We start from the raw sequence: 10,995 nt of genomic DNA on the forward strand, positions 1-10,995 counted from the left end.
CCCACGAAATTTAGTGGTCGTACGGTAAAGGTACGTTTAAGCATTGGTTTGCCGGGCGGGAAAAGGAAATGTAGAGAAATGTACGAACTTAAACCCTGCCTATATTAAAAGTGGCATTTTTTTCTGCGGAATAAGTGACCACATGCCTATATTTCTTAGTCTAAATCTGAAAATCGATAAGGTAAACACACGTACCAGGACAGGTCAATGTATCACGGAAAACCGACTTGAGAATTTTCGTAATCAGTTATGTCAACTCGACTGGAGCGAAGTTTACTGCACTATAGATAGTAACACAGCCTACGAATCATTCTTGAAGATTTTTAAAACAGCATATGACGCTAACTTCCCTTTGCTTACCACTCAAGCTCATCCGCGTAATATACGAAATCCGTGGATCACGAGGGAATTACTGAATAAAATCAAAACCAAGTATAAATTGTATAGAAAATTTCTGAATTCACGCGAGCTGTCTGATTTTAAAGTATTTAAGTCTTTTCGTAAGCAACTTACAAAAGATATACGTAAAGCCAAAACAAATTATTATAATGTCTCGTTTGACGCCTGCATGAATGATACGAAGAAAGTTTGGAATAAACTTAACTCAATTTTGAATCGTAAAACTGAAGTACCACATACTGTGCAAATCCGTAAGGATGGACTTGAAATTGCCGAACAATTAGTCCCTGATACGTTTAATGAGCATTTAACCAGCATAGGCAGCAGTAACTGCGATCTCAATGCTTGCCGTTTTATCACGACCAACTCTGTCGACACTATCTTTCTTTATCTTACCAGTGAATCAGAGGTAATTCATATTTTCCAGGAGATCAACAATAGCACTACCTGTGATGCTGACGGCCTGCAAATTAAACCAGCCAAGTTTGTCATTAATGTTGTTGCTCCAGTATTAGTTTATGTTTATAATCTATGCCTATCATCAGGAACCTTTTCTCAAAAAATGCAAGTGGCGAAGGTTCTTGCATTGTTCAAAAAAGGAAATAGAGCATCGGTATCTAACTACAGGCCGATTTCAATACTTCCTATCTTTTCTAAAGCTTTGGAAAAAATTATCCTTAATCGCCTATCCAACTTTCTGGAGAAGAACTCGGTGTTATCGAATTGTCAGTATGCATTCAGAAAACGAAGGTCGACACATCTAGCGTTACTTGAGCAAAAAGAATTCATTCTGAAAAACATTTAAAAACGACAACTTACATTAGGTGTTTTAATCGACTACAGCAAAGCCTTCGATAGTATAAATCATAAACTACTGCTCGAAAAAATGCGTTACTATGGTATCCGCGGCATAGCTCTAGAACTTATAACGTCATACTTAGGTCACAGAAGCCAATTTGTTCAGGTAAATAATCTTCGCTCTAAAATAAGACAATTGCACTTAGGCGTACCACAAGGCAGTATTTTAGGGACCCTTCTCTTCAACATGTACATTAATGACATCGTGAACGTTGACACTAATACAAAATACATAATTTACGCTGATGATGTTACTCTCCTTGTTTCATCTTGTGATGTCATGCAGTTGGTATAAACCGCTAATGAAGTGCTTGAAAAAATACACAGATGGTCAGCGGACAACGGCTTAAGAATTAACGTAGATAAAACGAAAGCGATGCTTTTTCAATCCAAAAACAGAAATATCCTTTTACTGGCTGATATAATGTTAAACCACTCCAAAATTGAACTGGCGATGTCTGCAAAAACGCTAGGTGTTTTTTTTTCGACCAAGACATGTCTTGGAATACACACATTAATTTTCTCGCAGGGCAACTTTCGCGCATAGTTGGAATGGTATGTTCTGTACGTGACCTTCCGTATAAAGTCAAGTTACTGTTGTACAATTCACTATTTTTAAGTAATTTTAACTATTGTTGTCTCGTGTGGAGCACAACTTCTGCAACTAATATAAATAGGTTATTTTTGCTACAGAAAAAAATTATTCGGCTTCTATGTAATGCACGTTACGATGCTCCTACTGCCCCTTTGTTTAGTAAACTTTGTCTACCTAAGATTCAGGACCTGCTTAGGTACCGCTTAGCCTACACATATACTCTAGAACGCAAAAACAATACTAAGAACATTTCGTTGATAGCTAATCTTCAAATTAATCATACGCCCTATCCGACTAGACTGTCTGAACGTTGGAAAGTTCCTCGCCCACGTACAAACTGCACTTTGCAGATGATTGGGTATACCCTTCCGAAGTTGTTGAATGGACTTGCATTTATTGACTTTGATATTGACTCGTGTACAAAATCTATGCTGTTTAACTTGTTTGTTCGGAAAGACTATGATGTTTGGGAATAGTTCCCTGCTTTGTTTGTGCGGTTTGTTGCGTATATTTTTTTATCACTACTGCCTTCACGTCCTTATATCCACTTATTGATGCGCTATCTATTGTAGTTTTGAACATATTGTATTTTCCGTGCTAGTTTTGTTTGTCACCCACAAGTGGTGTCTATGTACTGCTTTTTTTTGTTTTCCCCGCCGCTGTTGTTTATGTTGTTTCTGTTCACCATGAAGGATGTAGGGCTTCGTCAAGTTGCTGAGTGCAGCTTTTTACCCTATTTTCCGCCATAAAGGTGTACGTTTATGGAAATAAACTTCAACTTCAACTTCAACTTCCATTTACAGACACCTGGCCGCTAGAGAAACGCCAATTTTCGGGTACTGGTTGTCACGAATAGAATTGCGATTTCTGAATTGCTGAATAACAATTCAGTCGTGTTGTAACAGGTATTACAAAAGACGAATGGAGGAACTGGTTCTGGTTAATAGCGATTGCAAAAGTTCCTTCAGCTTTCTCGCAATTCTCAAACTTGCGAAAATATTTAGTTTACATCTGTAAAAATGGGAATCCCTAAGCTCACATGCCAGATTGTGTTTCGGTGACTGCGCTTGGGTCGCGCGATGGTGCAGCCCCGAGCTAGCACATTGGGATGGCCAGGTTCCACTCTCTTACCCTTCAAAACACGCTCCTCTCCATTTTATGTCTGCCGACTCACAGCCGTGCTACAGCGGCTGCGTCCGCTACTCGAGCCTGGCCGTAGCCGACGCTGCTTCGTTCGGGACGGCGCTCTCACGAATACCAGGCAACGGCTGGCGTAAACTGGTTTTACTCTTGCTAGAGCCACGTGTGTGAATTCAAGTGATGTCGCATGTGGAATTGTTGTGGGGTGTGCTAACAGCTTTGCTTTGCAACCACTTTCACAGCGTGGATTGGAGCCATTTTTTATGTGGCGTGATGAGTATTCCTACTCACTGAGTATAAATAGACGCAGTTTAGAGGTGCACGCTTTCTCGGTATGACCCCATCCGGCGGTGCGCAAGTGATCAGATGCCTAATTTTTGCGTCTTACCTGCGTAGCCTTGAATCAACTGTGTTCAGTAACTTAACGGGGCTGTCTGAAGAGACGAGTGGGGAGGCGCGTTGCCGTGCTTGACTTTGTGTTTTATTGCTGTGGCACATCTACCTTGACATTAATCCTCGTGCGTAGTGCATCTGCCCGACTCCTCCGCCACCGGCCCCACAAGTCCGTATCTTGCCTGGCACCGGCTTCCCTTCTACGACTGCAGGCGCCGTACTCCCCTGTACGTCGGAGACTTCCAAACTTATATGGGGGAGATTAAAAAAATGGAAAATTAAGCGTTTGGCAAAAAATGGCCCGGCGGCAAATATAATTACACCACGAATTCGGCGCGACTTAGCTTACCATCACGGAATACATAGATGCGGACGTTTTTTTGTGCTTTGTAGGAGCGCCCTGAGGCTTTGGGAAGTTTTGTTTGCTATTTTGCCCCGTTGATCTCATGCATACTTTCTGTACTGTGGTTAGAGAAACTCTAAAGTGAATTGTAAGGATGGAAATATTAAATCTGCGGTATGATGTACCGTTTCTTACTCCTCTCCAACTGTTGTCATTTCACCTAATTGCAGACTGTCTCTCCAATATTTCATGTTTAAACCAAAGCATGCTTATATCACTTGCGTGTTTCGTCTGACGCAGCATGTACCTCATATATATGTGATCCAAAAATATACAAAAATACTCATAATTGTATATCATGCATAGCACTTCTCACGTCGTTTCTTCTTTCTACCAGTGGCGCTTTCTTGGTGACACCGCAAAAAACGTTAGCCTGCACAGAATTTTTGTTTTTTTTAGATATTGGTGACATACTACTACCTCATACAGATATCGTGGATTTTACAGAGAAGTGAAGTAGGGTAGTCGGTTCATATTCTTGGCGAAAGAACAGCTAACACAAGCAGGGCATAAAGAAAGAAACGAACACACACGAGCGCTTTGTTTGTCATTTTCTTAGTATAGTGATCCAGTTTCTTGGTGCTGCTTTCTTTGCCAGCCTTGTTTGACATTTGTGCTGATTTTTAGTTCCTTTATTTGTTTTGTTTTTATTACCATTGTAAGGGTGCTCCACTAGATACACGGGTGCGATTCATGCCGCCGAGTACGTTTGTTTTTTCTCGCTTTTAGTTTTCCCATATTACCTAGGGTGGCCACTTGTGGGCATGAATAGCGAAATTGAGCAATATTTGGTCTGATTTGGTTATACTATTTGGTCTTCCTTTCTTTGTTTCCTACAAAATTATTTTGCCACGAACTATACCAGTAGTTGGTTCATGTGCGTGTTTCATTGCCAGCGCTTGGCCCCGCCCAGCGGTCTTATCTAAGTTAAAACTGAAGCAGACCGCTCCGTCTCTTCTGTTTCTCTGCCGCGAAGGCTGTCCAGGAAATTTTATACAAGAGTGTATCGGCTATCGCCACTAGAATTGAATATTCTTCTTTAATCGCCACTGTTCGACATATCATTTAAAGGTTCTCTAAGGGTAACGCCGAAGTACAAATGCTCGCAAGGCAAACAACGCGGCATTCGATTCGCCGAAACTCGCCTGTGCACGTCGCATTATTGACTCCTGCTTCGCCGGTCGGGTATAGGGAACCTGCGCTGGAGCTTTGACTGACAGTTAGCGCCGCCGTAGTGGGAGCGCCATTTTATTTTTGGTAGTACCTGCAGCAGACGCTCAAAACAAATGTGGCTGCGAACGCTAGCGGCGGCGGCGGTTGTCGCAACGTTCCCCGCAAAAAAGCCATGTAAAGCAAGGTATTCCTGTGTCTACCAGTGCCACAGTCACGAAGGATTCGATGCGAATATTACGTTCTACTCCTCACCGTCGAAACCGCACGACGTCGAGCGGCGATAGCGCTGGATTCAGGTGGTCCGACGGGCGAAGCAAGGAATCCGACTTCTCATTGCAGAGAATCTTGACGTTGCGAACTTTCGCGCGGCTGAGAGCGGAGAGGAGTTCACGAATATTACCGCGAACCATGCATTGGGTTTGTTTATTTGCGTTTTACTTTTACCGCCCGGCTACGCCGGTCTGTGTTATCTCTGTGCCAAGGGAAGCGCGTGTTCCATTCTTTCTTTCTGTGCCGCATGTGTTATCTGTTCTGATAGGGAGAGCATTCCGATCTAACGTGAACAGCCCGGAATGATCTTCTTGGATCTACAATGTTCTCGATTCGAATCGACGGTTCGAGAACCACGCGCGCCGAAAGATAAAAAGCCGGCAGAGCAGACGCGGGGTATTCGATTCTGCGACGTTCGCCGACGCACGTCACTTTGTTGAACGCTGCTTCGCCGCCTCTGTATTATTTTGAGTTGTTAGGGGAGCACAAGTTCGCTCCAATAAACTTGTTTCTTTTCCAAAGCAACTGCGTCATCCCTGGCTTCGTGACATCTGGTAGAGGTGCTGGGTACGCACCCTTCATGCCCACTACAACCTCTGAACGCCGCCAAGCCAGTCCAGCCAGAGCCAGCCTCCGCCGGCAAGATTTACCACCCGAGTTCGGTCTGCTACCGGAGAAAGCAAAACACAAATAAACAAACCCAATGCATAGTTTACGGCAGTCCGAAGCGGCCGTCCTGGCCGCTTCGGACGGCCGCGGACGGCAGGGGGTACACGTCCTTTTTGGTGATTTTGTTCAGTAGCCGGTAGTCAACGCAGAGCCTTAAGAGGGTTCAGCAGTGCCGGCCTCCCGTAGACAATACATGGACACTTTCAGAAGCCATAGCGCGCCTAATATTTGGCCTAACCCTATGGGGATAGTATCAACTTTTTCCGCTTTCAAAAAGGGGGGGAATGTTGCGGCCAGATTTTTAAACTGGGATCTCGTTTTTTTACAAACAAGTAAGAAATATGAGCGAAAACATGGGTTTTCGGGGTGCCTGTGTTTCTGCGCGCCGCATTGAAAAAAATCAGCCAATATCGAAATTCTGTTCGCAACATTCCCTCCCTTTGGCTCTTCTGATTGCATACATGCCGGTAGAATTCTTCTGAGGCGAATAGTTTTAGCGCTAGGCTTTCTGAAAGTCCCGCAGCTCGAGAACGCTCGCAATCAAATTTCCCACTCTTGTTGGTGGCTCCGTCTTTCGTAATGAGGAGGAAACATTATTAGGCTCTACCACTCACCGCGTACACGCTGCGGTCTTGCTATGTTACTGCGCGAATAGCCGGACTTTTGGGCTTATGCGGCATGCGCACGAAAGAGCGAAGAAAAGTTTGCCGTCACTCTTGCGAGTGACACCACCGCTTTGATTGCAACTATGCATTGCAGCGTCATCTCTTGCGAGCCGGGTTCCACGCTTATCAGCGCGCGGGGAAGAGCACGGTTAGACCGATGGCGTTGGTCGAAGCGGTGAATATTTTGCTTTTTCATCGAACGACGGCTTGATTCCGCAGTAATGCTGTTTAGTTTTAAGTGCGCACTTTATAAGCGACCCCAAACCATCCACCGCCGGCGGCGGCGGCGGCGGCGTCGGCGGCGGCGGCGTCCGCAGTGCTCCTCTATACTTAAAAAAGAAACAGCATCCGGCGCCAGGTTTCGATCCGAGGACTTTGCGGCCGCAGCGCGACGCTCTACCGACCAAGCCACGGACGCGACGCTGATATCAGTGTTAGTGACGCGCCTTATATCTTTAACGCATTCAAACTACGTCGTCAGCGGCGTGCGTTGGCGACTCAGCGGCGTTATAGCGGCTTGATAACTGCGTGGTGTACACGTGATACTACAAACCCGATGGAAGAGATGGAAGAGAAGGCGGCGAGGCGGTGGGCTGCGGGGGCCGAGCGCAAGCGCCGCAAGCGGGCCGACAACCGTGCATTCGCACTTTCACATTCTCCCCCTCGGGGAAATGCGGGGGAATTTTTTTTTTATTATTGAACTCTGAGCCAAGACGAAGCATTTGCTCGAAGTGAAGCGACCTCAAATCTTGCCGGTAAAGCTATTGCTTGTTGCATACTGGCGGTGTCACGGTGCAAAAATGCAGGAATAATATTTTTCATGTACAATGGGGGAAGAGGGCAAGGGGGTGGTTTCGCACTTGAGCGGCTAAAAAAAACTTTAGTTGGGGCTTCCTGAACGAAAAACGCCACCTGACTTCTTTATTTTTCTGTTTGCTCCTTAAAACATTTTGCCTCCTCTTTCTGCTCCTCCTTCTCCTCCTTCTCCTCTCTCTCTCTCTCTCTCTCTCTCTCTCTCTCTCTCTCTCTCTCTCTCTCTCCTTCGCGTAGCATGAGCAATATACATTTAGGAGCACCCGTTTTTCAGATTACAGGGACAGCTTTTTCTTTATCTTCAACTTCGGCATTCCCGCGAGCGGAGACTTAGCGTATGCAGCCACTTGCATCTGCGTACGCGTGCGTTAGCGGAGTAATGCGTAAACCCGCTGACTCGTGCGCTAATATGAAGCATTGTTGTATTGTTCAATTAGCGTAGCAATCTTCCTAAATGTCAGGGCGCCTTTATAGAAATCGTAAAATGCAACGTTTTTATTACTTGATTCCTTGTTTATATCCATTCAAGGCTGAAACTGCTGAAAGTTGCTGACGGAGGTAACTGTGCGATCGCACCTTATTTGAAATTAAGTATATTAAGTCAAAAGTATCACTGTCCTTGTACTGCAATTAATGTAAATTCTTCAGGCTGACCAGTGAGTTACTTTTACTGTCGGTATGAAGGTAAATTTTTCTGCAGTTTAAATGTGCCCTTTCAAAATTGCTTCCAAAATCCTCCTTCACACCGTTCGATTTTCAGTCCCCAAGGCAAAGAAATGCACGGTGTGCTGTAAGATGCACTGATACAGCGTAGAGGTAAGAAAGCCACGCTCGGAAGTTTAGCTTAGTCTTTGAAAGAACAAAATTTGATTTTTCTGTTTTTTTTTTCGTTTCTTTCTTTCCTCTTATTTTCCATCCCTGCTAGCGCGGTCTTTGCTTAATACTTTTTATTACGTTTAGGGTTCATCGCTCATTTTGAACCCTTTAAAGCATGGATAAACAATTGGTCGTCAATGACCGTTCACCGGTGTTTGCCTTCTTTTATTATATTTTTTGTGCCAGTCCACGCACATACATCTTTTATTCATTTTCGCAGACTGTTGAGTTCGTGTACAAATGAAACACGAATGTTACAATGTGTTTTGTAGTATCTGCGCATAATACGTATTTTGTAAGCGAAAGTTCCACTTGTATGTAATTGTAGCTTGTATCAACGTGTTGCAGCGCAGCACAAGACGAGGGACAAAAACGCAGAAGACACACATCGCACTGTGTGTCTTCTCCTTATGTACCAACTCGCCAAAACCACTACTCTGCTGTAACTGGTATGCATTCATGTGTCTAGTACGTTGGCTACAACAGCACTTGCCTTGTTTATGCGGCACCTTTGTCGTCAAACAGATCAACGGCTTTATGATTTTAACCGCCCCCCCCCCCCCCCCACCCAACATCCAGAATTGCTGTTGGTGATGCTGAAGTAAAGATTTGAGTGATTCGTATTTGTTAAAATGCTCTTTGGCGGGTACTTGGTTCATTTGCTTTCATTTATATTCTATTGGAGCATGCTCGGCGCATTTTTGTTACCGACGACCGATCTAGACCAACCACCGGCAGGCCACGACGGTGACTTGCTTGATCTTGTCCCCTCCATCATGCTGGCGCCATGGCTTGTAATAACTCAGCGAGGTTCTGTCCTTTTACAGCTACATAAATGATACCATCGTAGTCTTAACACTTTTATTAGAAAAATCCTTAAATTGTATTTTGGATGAAACAGGTTGGAGCTCTTCCATATTATATTTCCCTTTTTCCCTTTTTTTAATCTATTTCTGGTCCCACACATGGATGTGTAATTTACGCTGTATGTTAACCTAGGGATTTGGGAAGCCAGGCATGTCCTGCTCAGAGAGATGGTTTCGCCTTCACGTAAAATAAGTGGACTTGTTTGTTTCTTTTCGAGATATCACACATTGATTCTTATTTTGTGTATGCCCCTATGCACAGCTCTGTGATGTTTTTTTTTATCGCTTACTCTCCGCATTTCATCCGCACTTGGGGCGGCGAGATTCAGTGCCCGTAATATTCAGATTTTTTAGCCCATTTCAATAACTACGCCCACAGTAAATACATTTGTAAATACATTTGTACCACACACGTGAATCTGACAATATCCAGTATACAGGGCGAGCCTGTACCTGATAATGCTACGATGACGCATCCAGATTCTGGCGGCACGCTTCACAATTATCACCCTCACGCTCTCACAATTATCACTCTCACACACACGCACACACACAGACACGCACGTGCACACGCACACGCACAGAAACGCGCACCCACGCACATACGCGCACACGCATGCACGCACGCACGCGAACGCACAGAAGCGCGCGCGCGCACGCATGCACGCACGCACGCACACGCACGCACGCGCGCACGCACGCGCGCACGCACGCGCGCACGCACGCACGCACGCACACACGTGCGTACGCGCACACGCGCGCACACACGCACAGAAACGCGCACCCACGCACATACGCGCACACGCATCCACGCACGCACGCGAACGCACAGAAGCGCGCGCGCGCTCGCACGCACGCAAGCACACGCACACGCGCACGCGCACGCGCACGCCCACACACACACACGCGCACGCGCGCGCGCGCGCACGCACGTACATGCACACACGCACGCATGCGCATTCACAGACGCACCCACAAACACACGCAGGCACGGACATGCACACACGTACACATACACTCGCTCACACGCAAGCCAGAGCTCTTTGATGTTACTTGATGTTCTCTGAGTTACTTTGATACAGAGTAACTCGGGGTGCAAGCATGCCAGTAAAATTTGACGCCAAAGTTGCATGGCGATTTCATGCAATTAATTATCGTGCATTGTATTTTCTGCAGATTCTTCACACCTATCTTTTAGAATTGCGAAATCAGTTTACCACGTCCATATAACTCACGAATAACCATTGCTGTCCGGAATAAAACAGAGTGCTACTCAAAGATTCTTGATCAATTCGATAGCAAATTCTGTGCCTTGCCTGTACCTTGAAATACGTCATAGAAAGATACGCAGCACGCCCGTCCCACGTCGGGGAACTATACGAATACAGTGTGGCTAAAGCGAACGACCCGTGTGTACAGGAATAGCGACGTCCCTTGCTCAGTGGAACACCGCCGTGATTTCAGGGTTGCGGGAAGCAAAAACACAACTACCCAGGCTACAGTCATCACACAACGTCAACGCAAAATTTAGCAATTTACCCGCCGCCGTGGCTCAGTGGCTAAGGCGTTGCGCTGCTGAGCACGAGGTCGCGGGTTCGATTCCCGGCAACGGCGGCCGCGGCGGCCGCGGCGGCCGCTTTTCCGATGGAGGCGAAAAGCAAAAACGTCCATGTGTACGAGATTTCGGCGCACGTTAAAGATCCCCAGACGATCAAAATTAATCCGAAGCCCTCCAATGCGGCGCGCCTCATCGCCTGCGTTGCGTCGGCGCGATAAAACCCTACAATCAATCAAAATTTAGCGATTTAAAAAAGCGAAAAGCAAGCACTCGGGAATGTTCCCATAGCAACCCTGCAGTACCCGTGCACAACCGGA

Source organism: Haemaphysalis longicornis, unplaced genomic scaffold (genome assembly GCF_048455015.1).
Source record: "Haemaphysalis longicornis isolate Haplotype H1 unplaced genomic scaffold, Haemaphysalis longicornis Haplotype H1 scaffold_14, whole genome shotgun sequence".
Taxonomy (NCBI): Eukaryota; Metazoa; Arthropoda; class Arachnida; order Ixodida; family Ixodidae; genus Haemaphysalis; species Haemaphysalis longicornis.